Genomic DNA, 11255 nt, shown 5'->3' on the forward strand with positions numbered 1-11255 from the left:
CTCATGTAGGTTGAATCTCAATCATGGGTTAGAGCACAGAAAATGTTAGAGCATTACCTTATTTATTTCAGCTTTTATTTGTTGCACCCATTCAGATCTATTTCCTATTTGAGACCATCAATAATCCACAATTGGTTCCAATTCTTTTTTTTTTTTTAAACAGTTTATAGGTTTTTTTTTTTAACTATACTGTTGCTACACTGGGGTCTGTGGTGCTTATTGGACTTCATATGAAATCTCTTTTATGTGCTTACAATCTCAAACTTTCAAACTCAAAATAACTTTTGAAACTCAATAAACCCAACAAACTGCAAAGTGGCTCTTTAGAACAGAGAACAATTCCTCAGGCAGCCACTCTGTCACTGAAAACTGAGCAGATTTGAAATTTTAACAGACTGGGAGATGAATCGTAAGTCTAAATGAGTCGTTAGCCACAAAGTAACTCACGCCAAATACTAACCTTGATCAAACTTAAAAATGGACTGCTGTAGTTATGAATCCCAGAATTCAGAAAACAACTCACACAATAATTTTTAGATTTCCAATTGTAGCTCTTTTACAACAGCTTTTACACTGTAGCATCCTGTCCAAGTTGAAGCCAGGTAGGTGTGGTGACAGTTGTTTGAGTCAATTGAGGGAAGCCGGAGAACAGTGCAGAGGACTGACATCATTGATGGTAAAGGGAGAAGAAGAGGTGGCACTCTGAACAGAGGGCGGGGGACTGAGGCAGGGATTTTTTTTCTGGATGGTTTGAGGGAGAGGCTGGGGGATGTGAAGGTGGTGATACATGTGAAATCAACGTTTTTTGGTTTTTTTTTGGGTTCACTAACAGCATCTCTCAAGGCCATAACATTGAGAGATTCATAGACAACTGTAAATAGTTCAAGTTCAAAGTCATTCGTTCTGTGATCCCTTCTTCGTCCTTCTGTGTTTCTTCCATTTTGAACCTGACATGTCATGGTCGCTACAGTACCAATATGTATATGATGATGGCAGTACAAAATGGCTGCACCCGCAAGAAAACAAAATTGGAACATGGTAAAAAAAAAAAAAACGAGAAAGAAAATAATGAAGGGACTTAAATGTCCATTGCCATAAGCCCCCCAAACCACCTTCGGAAGCTGAGAGAAAAATGTGACTATGAAGACATATACTTTGAAAGTGCAATGAATCATAAGAAAAATTAAATTGCTTCATGGTCAAATCAGACTCCCGAGGCCTTGCAGCTAGTTACCAAAGAGAGAAGCATAGTAAGATGAGTCCTCTTCATTTGTGCAACTAAAAAAGGCAACCCAAAATATGAAAGAATGTCTTTTTAAGGTTTTATTAATTGCTACAGCCTGGAGGTCCAGACAATTCTGAAACTCTTCCATTTTGTTTTCAATCAGAACTTTTAATATAGTAAAGATTTTTGGAGGCTCCAACCATATATTAAGATTGGAAATGTGGGACCACATTGGCAGAAGATACAGCCACTTTATAGACATTATAGGTTTTTGGATATATGATGTGTTGTACTGCTTAGTTTATCCAGGCAAACCAAGAAAATGGTTCAATCCTTTGGTCACAATATGAAAATGTAATCTGATTTTTCTTTACATTGGGAAAATGTCATATCACATTGAAAACTTCTGGCCAATTGTCATGATTATTTTACTTATTTCAAAGAAATTGTATTCTCTTATCTAATTACACCATTTGAGAAAAACTATAGTTGAGTAAAGAAAACACAAATAAGATTGATGACACTCAAAAAGGCTTTATGTTTTCAAAAGCTTTTTGGTTAGCCCATTTATGCACTGACAGCTTTTCTACTTCTTGCAGTTTTTACAAGACTTCAGTTATCATCTGGTGATATGAATGATGTGCAGAAATGAAGCAGAAGCTGCCTTTCCGGCAAGTCATCTGTGAACAGCAAAATTGCCGCTTGTACTGAAATGATATATGCTTACAGAACTTTAGAAAAATTTTGAGAAGAATAGGCCATTCAGTCCAACAGGCTTGCCAATAATGTTAATTTAATTTCTTCAAAATAACTTAAAATTTTGAAGGACCTCAAAATATTAAAATCTACCACAGTGATTGGTAACTGATTCCATATGTCTGTTGGTCAGAGTATGAAGAAAAACTTTCTAAAGTTAGTGTGAAATCCACTTTAGACAAGTTTCCTTCTGTCCCTTCATTTGTTTTGTTCTTCAGTTCTCATTAAAGAATTTACCTTAAAGTTACAACCAAGGCCCACTGTACTCAAGGATAGATCCCAAGTCCATTTGACCCTGGCCATGACAAGGCATCAGGCCCCTCTCCCCCAACCCCTGCCACCAGCCAAAACCAATCAGATAGAAATGTGTTGTTCAACCAAATGACACAAAACACAAATATAATAACTTTACTATACTAGCTGAGCAGATATCACATGCTACATAATTTACATAACAATAATTTGCATTGAGGTAAGTGTGTTTTACTAAAGAGCTAGCAATTGCCATGACTGGTTATTTTCATTTATTACTTCTGCTAGAGTTCTTAAAAATGATTTTCCTTTATACAGTTTTGGGGTTGCTTAAGTCCACTCTGACACTGGTTTATTTTTGTAAAGGTGTTTGGTAATGTTTAATATTTATTCATGTTCTCCTGTGATGCCATTTTGTTTGTGCCACAGGAGTTGCTGTTTTGTATCGTTTTGTTTCATAGTTGAATATATCAGAGGTCATAAATTGAGTGACATTGTGGGTCATGAGGTATAAAGCTCAGGTCACTTCCTTATCCAACTCTGAGGATTCCTCAAATAAGTTCTAAAAGTGGATTTGTGTCTTTAAAAGTTTCACAGTCCTTCTTTCCTTCTGACTTTTGATTGTTAGCGAGACTGAGGCTTTCAAAATAATAACAATAAGAAGAAAAAGTGCGTTAATGCGCTATAAAATAATTGTTGGTGTTAATTAATGTGTTATCGCGATAATAACGTGTTAACTTGCCCAGCCCAGATATATATATATATATATATATATATATATATATATATATATATATATATATACTGCTCAAAAGAATTAAAGGAACACTTTTAATCAGAGTATAGCATAAAGTCAATGAAACTTATGGGATATTAATCTAGTCAGTTAAGTAGCAGAGGGGGTTGTTAATCAGTTTCAGCTGATGTGGTGTTAATGAAATTAACAACAGATGCACTAGAGGGCAACAATCAGATGACCCCAAAACAGGAATGGTTTAACAGGTGGAGGCCACTGACATTTTTCCCTCCTCATCTTTTCTGACTGTTTCTTTACTAGTTTTGCATTTGGCTACAGTCAGTGTCACTACTGGTAGCATGAGGCGATACCTGGACCCTACAGAGGTTGCACAGGTAGTCCAACTTCTCCAGGATGGCACATCAATACATGTCATTTGCAGAAGGTTTGCTGTTTCTCCCTGCACAGTCTCAAGGGCATGGAGGAGATTCTAGGAGACAAGCAGTTACTCTAGGAGAGCTGGAGAGGGCCATAGAAGGTCCATAACCCATCAGCAGGACCAGTATCTGCTCCTTTGGGCAAGGAGGAACAGGGTGAGCACTGCCAGAGCCCTACAAAATGACCTCCAGCAAGCCACTGGTGTGAATGTCTCTGACCAGACAACCAGAAAGACTTCATGAGGGTGACCCGAGGGCCCCATGTCCTCTAATGGGCCCTGAGCTCACTGCCCAGCAGCATGCAGCTCGATTGGCATTCGCCATAGAATACCAGAATTGGCAGATGCACCACTGGTGCCCTGTGCTTTTACAGATGAGAGCAGGTTCACCCTGAGCACGTGACAGAAGTGAAAGGGTCTGGAGAAGCCATGGAGAACATTATGCTGCCTGTAACATCATTCAGCATGAGCAGTTTGGTGGTGGGTTAATGATTGTCTGGGGAGAAATATCCATGGAGGGTCACACAGACCGCTACAGGCTTGACAAAGGCACCTTGGCTGCCATTAGGTATCAGGATGAAATCCTTGGACCCATTGTCAGACCCTATGCTGGTACAGTGGCTCCTGGTGCACGACAATTCCTGGCCTCATGTGGTGAGAGTATGCAGGCAGTTCCTGGAGGATGAAGGAATTGATACCATTGACTGGCCACCACACTTTCCTGACCTAAATCCAATAGAACACCTCTGGGACATTATGTTTTGGTCCATCCAATGCCACCAGGTTGCACCTCAGACTGTCCAGGAGCTCAGTGATGCCCTGGTCCAGATCTGGGAGGAGATCCCCCACAACACCATCTGTCATCTCATTAGAAGCATGCACCGATGTTGTCAGGCATGTATACAAGAACACAGGGGCCATACAAAGTGCTGCGTACAATTTTGAGTTGCTGCAATTAAATTTTGGCAAAATGGACTAGCCTGCCACATAATTTTTTCACTCTGATTTTTGGGGCGTCTTTGAATTCAGGGCTCTGTAGGTTGATCATTTTCATTTCCATCAAACGATGTGGCATCCTTTCGTTCCTAATACATTACCCAGTCTATATCAGTATAGATATCCAGGAGTATTTCTTTTTCCCATTGAGATCTGATGTGTTTTCAAAGTGTTCCTTTAATTTTTTTGAGCAGTTTTATATATATATATATAAAAAATTTCCAACGCTAATGACAATCATTTGTTTCCGGGGCAGTCCTTACTCACACGCCAGTCTACCTCTCGCCATGTGTTTGAGCATACCTTGACTCCACTTAGAGATACAACAGACATTATCATCTACAGATTGTTAAGGAGTAACATTTGCTGTTTTTAAGAGAAAGATCAGAACAACAGTACATGTGTTTTAGAATTACATTTTTCATTATTTTTTTTATTGGTTTTTAAAGTTTATCATGTTTCACTACTACGTGGGTGGAGCTACGGGGGACAGCTATTCATGATATATACAGGAGCCTAATATACTACTAGCCTGCTCAATTGCTTCTGTACAATGTCAGGATGTACACAATGGCAGGTCCACTATGACTCCTAGATCCACCTCATAAGGTTTACTTTCAAGTTTCAAACCTTTCATTGTATATCCAAACCTAAGATTTTTACTTATATGTATAATGTAATTTACAGTAAATTTCATCTGCCACCACCAATCTATCCAGGACTGTATTCTTTCCACATTACTCTGCAAAGATTGGGCTAATTGTAATTTATTTACCTAGTTCTGTGTCATCTGCAAACTTTTTTTTTAAACATTTTATTAATTTTATTAAAATCAAATAACATTCCATGCAAGCAATTCAAGTTTAACAAAACTAGGTTCGAAACAAATCAATGTCATCTGCAAACTTAACCAGATTACTGATTATATTCTTGTCCAGATTGTTTATGTATATTAAGAAAAGCATTTCTAACATCCCAAAAGTAACCTGTCGTTTGGCACCTTATGAAAACTTCCAACACTTTGGGTGAGTTTCTGCCTTGCGCTTAGTGCACTGAATTAAACTAAAAGTGGGTATGTAAGTGTTGTGTTGTGCTGTGGACACTCTTTGTAGCTGCTCTGCTGCATCTGATTAACAGTAAACCAAGGGCAAAGCAATTGGTTGTCCTCTGCAAGATCAGGCTTACCATGTAACATGCTTGTCACACAATGTTTAGAACATTTAACACTGGGCTTTGACCTGCTCTTCCTTGCACTCTCCTGGGGCCTCATGCATAATGCCATGCGTAGAATTCACACTAAAACATGGTGTACGGACAAAAGCAGAAATGTGCGTACACACAAAAAAATCCAGATTCATGAGTACGCCAATTTCCATGTTCTTCTGCTACTTAAATCCTGGTCTGCATGAAAAGTAACACACGTGCACGCACCTGCTGCCACTCCCCAACTCCTCCCAGAATTATGCCTCTTTTAATATGCATATGCAAATCAGGATAAATATCCCTTAAGCTCAGCGTTGTGTAATAAGACAATGGCAAAAGCACGGGGGAAAATAGAAGAATTTCAGCGAATACCAAGTGGAGGAAAGGAAAAACGTACTATTTGTTGGTTTAAACGGTGGTATAAACAACAAAAGGAAGTTGATCGAGTGATATAGAGTGTCGGAGAAAACAAAGTTGCACAGTGCCTGAAATAAAAAAGAAGCTGTCAGATATCAAATTTGCCATCAACAGGCGAGTTGTAGCCCACTATCTGAGTGTCATATGAAAGCTTATTAGGGTACAGAGAAAAAAAAAATAGACACACAGTGGGAAAAATCAAGTGACCTTTGTCAAGACTAATTCAAAATGAAAAATCAACTTTTTGTCATGTCCCAAAACTAAAATAATAGAAAACATAAAAACATGAATAACAGTGTTTAATATTACATGCATTTAATGATTATGTTTTATTAACACATACATGATGCTTGTGTTTATAGATACAGTACACATAACAGTATTTTAGCTTGTAATATGAATCTTAGATGCTATATGAACAAAGAGAAATTGCGAAAAGAACAGGTGTTTAGTTTATTGTCTCTGCTACTGGACTAATTTTAATAAACAATATTTAAAAATGACTTTTTTCTTGCCATTTCATGTATTTTTCAGTTACAGTGTTTTACCAATGGTTTCAGAAAGAATGAATCTGTGCCTGTTATGAATCTTCACAATATTTATTTGCACCAGCGGAGGAACAAAATGCCCCAATAATAGATTTCTGCCCAATTGCTTGTTGTATAATTATTATTATTGTAACAGCCAGCCGACTGAAGCATGTATTAATTGCATGGAGCCAAATATCTGCAGGGTTAATTCATTGGGAACTACCTGGTTGGTGGCAAACTTTCTGGAAGCATCCTATCTGGTTCACAGCTTTGTGAGGGATCAAGTTTATTTCTAATACCCTCATTATTTCCATTTTTGCTAACGACTAAGATTTCAGTACTTTTCTTATTTAGCTTGAGGAAATTACTATTCATTCAGACATACAAGACAGACACTGGGTCAGAGAGCTCAGAGCATTAGGGTCACCAAGTGCTATAGAAAGGTAAAGCTGTGTGTCATCTACTTAGCCATGTTAGTTCACCTTGTGTTTTGAGTAATCTGGCCTAATGGAATCATATAGATTGAAAATAACAGTGGGTGCAGAACAAAACATTATTGTACACCATCTTTATATATAATATGGTACCGAGGCTGTCAGTTTGTCTGTTTAGGATTTTAAATCACCTGTAGCTCACAAACCGTTTGACCTATTGACCAAAAATTTGGTACACCTATACTATGTGACATCTACTATCTGCTTTCAGGGTGATGCTTGATCTCCAAGGTTATTCTTCTTTTTATTTTTATTTTGTTTTATTGTAGAATCAACTCTCGGCAGTGGCCAGCAGGGTGTACGGGTGTCATTCTCATCCCTACTGCCTTTGCCGTCACTTCCCCTACCTCTTCATATCTTAAATCATTCTTGATGTTGATTGAAGACTTAAGTGCCAGCTTAAGTGAAAAATTAAAGAAAACGTACTAAGTAATTGCAACACAAACACTGACTTAATCAGTTTTTATTGAGAAAAGATGCCGACGAAAGAAGAGAAGAAGTGGGCCGCTAGGGTGGAGAAAAGAAGAGCTGCTCAGGAAGCAGCAAGCGCATCAACCTCTGAACAAACAGATGCTAAACATACAGAGAAAGAGGATGAAAACTAGGAATGTTCAAGTCATCGTGCAGTGCGTTATTACAGGTATACAATATAATGGATCTCTGAACTAGAATCACTGCAACTAAGAATGAATTTTCCAACTGTTAAATCAGACAGAAATCAATTTTTAGACAATCCTTGAGATGCTCACCCATTGACCAAGGTGATTTATTTGAATACTGTGGTCTATGGTGTCAAATGCTGCACTAGTAGAACAAGAACAGATTTGAGGCCTCTATCCTCATTAACTTGCAATTCATTTAAAACCTGAAGTAGTGCAGTTTCTGTACTATGATTTGTTCTAAAACCTGAATGAAACTTATCAAGAAGATGTCTCGTTTACTGCCAGGGAATTATGTTCACAATTGGCACTAGAATAAATGAGAAGAGGCTTCCGTATGTCTCCATTACCGCCTCTTCTGACCTCTCCAATCTAGCAGCAGACTACACCCTTTAGTTGAATCAATGGTAAAAAGGAAATAAAGAGCAAAATGATCCATTAATCAGAACTGCAGCAAGCACAGAAAACCTATTAAACAAATAAATATCTATGTCCCTTAAGGGATCAAGGAAAGACTTAAAATATTTATCGCAACTCTTTGGAACTTGAGTGTCGAGATGAAAAATGGCCTGGAGAGTTATAGGAGTGTCATATACAAACAGCTGCTAAGATAAGCCTGCTGTCTGTGGGGGTGAAGCTGAGATCTGGGGAATAAAAGAATATGTTACGTTAAGTGAAAAGTTTAATTTACGTCAGCTTTAACAGCATGTATCTATCCATTCAATTCTTCAACCCACTTAACCCAATTAATGAAGGCAATCCCTCACTTGGCATGATCAGATACAAGACAGATGCCAAACTGGGCAAAGCAGCAGTTCAACTGCTGAATGTGAGCAGTTCACTCTCATGCTCACATTTACAGGGTTAGTTTCAAGTCTCCAATGAAACTAACTAGCATATCTTTGAAATGTGGAACCATGATTCATGTCCTGTTGTCATAACCACTGTGGTACTGTGCCACCTTATTAACGTGTTGTGGAACTGGAAGCACACTGATCCAGAGATTTCCATGTATGGTGAAATTGCATAAATGAATCCTTTACACAGTGGATTGCTCTTAATGTTGCTTAAAGTCCAACCCAGGACAAAATTAAACCTGCATTAAAAGTCAGGCTAAATACAGTTTACTGTTAATCTGAAGGTTTTATTTGTCCTTTGCCGCCTGTTTCAAAATGTGTTACATGCATAACATTAAAAAGATGTTCTTTTTAAAACAGGATGAAAGCAGTGTTAACCATCAGAATTTTCATTTAATAAGAACGGACCTCAGATTTGAGACATTGCATTCATGAATAATCTAGACTTAAAGACCTTTTAAATGTGATTAAAAATGTTTCACCTTCTGTGAGTGTATGAAAGTATGAATAAAGCACTTTCCCTAGAATATGCAATAAAAATATAGTTCAAATGAACAAGGTAACAAGGAAGCAGTAGAAGACTATCTAAATACCTGGTCAAAAACAGGAATGTAAACTGAGAAAAATCTTTAAAATGACAAATGAAATTATGATATATAGGAGCAGATTGAAAATAATAGTTGAGAAAAATGTAAAAATGTGTTAGTTAAACACTGAAATAAACAAAGACGTTGCAAATGAGATCAGCCTTGGGAAAGTTAGTTCATACATTAGACATGTAACCTGACCCTATTGACTGAATATGTCAAAAATAATAATGATAATAAGACTAATATTGCTAATAATAATACATAGTGTGAAGGACAGCGGTCCCATGCCCGTAGGGGCGCTCTGCTGCTTATGTTCCGGGGGAGCCGCCATGGGAAGTCCAATACCTCCCCCGGGACGCTTGGTGGCAGCCTCCCTGGCCGTCGATGACTCCCCAACCACCCGCAGGGCTCCATGGGAGATGGAGTCCTCCACAGCTTGGTTGGGGCCCGCGTGGTCGCTAGGGGAGCTGCCTGCTTCCCACAGCCCGGCTGGACGAAGCAGCCCCACCCGGAGGTGCAATCGGGACCAGGTGGTTAATCACCTGGAATGCTTCCGGTGGGCTATAAAGGCCCAGCCACCACCACTCGGCAGCCAGAGTTGGGAGGAAGAAGGAGACGAAGCTTGCTTGGGAGGAGTGGTGGAGAATTGTAAGGTTGTGTTTTGGGACTGTGTTGGGCCTGTGGGACACGGGAAGGCGTGTGCCCACGGCTGAAGAAAATAAAACCTGTGTGTTTTGTACACGTTGCCTCTGCGTGGTCTGTGCCGGGTCGGGCGCTATATAGCGCCTTTTACATCTGGCGTAGTCGGCAGGATTCCGGCCGTCCATTTGGACCGGACCTGCATAAAATTGTGTGTAACGGCCCGGCACAACACCTGGGGCACGTGTAGCTCAGCGCAGGAGCGCACACCGCACCGCAGTGCCGGCGCTCCCGAGGCAGAGAGCGTGCTCTATTGTGAGTACAGCGCTGAGGCGCGCCTTTGGACTGCAGCAGGGCACGCTCCCGGCGAGGCGCGCCACCGAGGCCGGCGCGAGGCACGCGCTGCACGACTTGCCGGGCGGACACGCCGCAGCACAGCGCTGAGAGAGCGCTCGCAGCTGCAAGCAAGCCAGCCAGCGCAGCACAGCACAGCACAGCGCAACTGAGGCCGCAAAAAACCACCTACAGGCACCGCGCCATGGGAAAAAGAAAGCCGGGCGGACACAGAAGCCAGCCTCCAGACGCCGGCCTGCCGCCCGCTCCACGGTCACAACCGGAGGTAGGTGACGGGCTCAAGAGGGAAGGGCCACGGGAAGGGTTTTCAGCGTTTGCGTCAGCCTACCTCCTGGACCCGAGGGACGAACCACCTGTTGGTGGGCAGATGGCCGCTGTTCGTGGCGTGGCGGCGCAGAGAGCGACGGGAGAGCGAGGCTGGGCTGTGTCTTCCTTTGGGCCGGCCAGTGAGCCGGAGGAGGAGAACCCGGAGGAGTTTCCCGATGCGGTGGCTCAGCTAGAGGAGCAGGAGCTCCTCTCCGAAACAGGTAAAGGGGGGTGTGTCAGCCGCCCGCCGAGGACAGTTCGCAGGCGGGGTGACGGACCTTCTCCCGAGCCTCTCGGACTCCCAAACGGACCTGCGGAGGGTCCGCAGGGTCTTGTTGGCTCGCGGTCGGTGGGAGGAAACAAGGGGACTTCAAGTCCAGCGCCGACCGAACGCATTAACTTTTCTTGGGCTGTAGAGGAGTTGAAACATGTTCTCCTTCCTCTGCAGTCCTTAGTTAAGGTTTTTCAGGTCCTGCAGGAGACGAAGGAGGACTTGGACTGGAAGATCGGCGCCCCGATGGCGGCCGTTGTTAAATGGCTGGAGAGACGGGGGGCGTCAACCTCCTGCCTGCAGGACACAGCGGTTCAGGTAGGTGAAGCCTGGGCCGTAGAGGAAAGGGGGCGGAGCGCAACGGCTGCGGATATGATCAGTGCTGCTTGCCAGGTCGCCCCGCCCACTACACAAGACCGCCCGTGTGGACCGATACGGTGGCAGAGGAACGTGTGGAGAGGCAGCTGGTGGATGTTGGCTGCCAAACAACCCCGTCCCCTCTGCCTGCACCGGTCTCTGATCGTCTAAAGGGGT

Source organism: Polypterus senegalus, chromosome 5 (assembly GCF_016835505.1).
Source record: "Polypterus senegalus isolate Bchr_013 chromosome 5, ASM1683550v1, whole genome shotgun sequence".
NCBI classification, from domain to species: Eukaryota; Metazoa; Chordata; class Cladistia; order Polypteriformes; family Polypteridae; genus Polypterus; species Polypterus senegalus.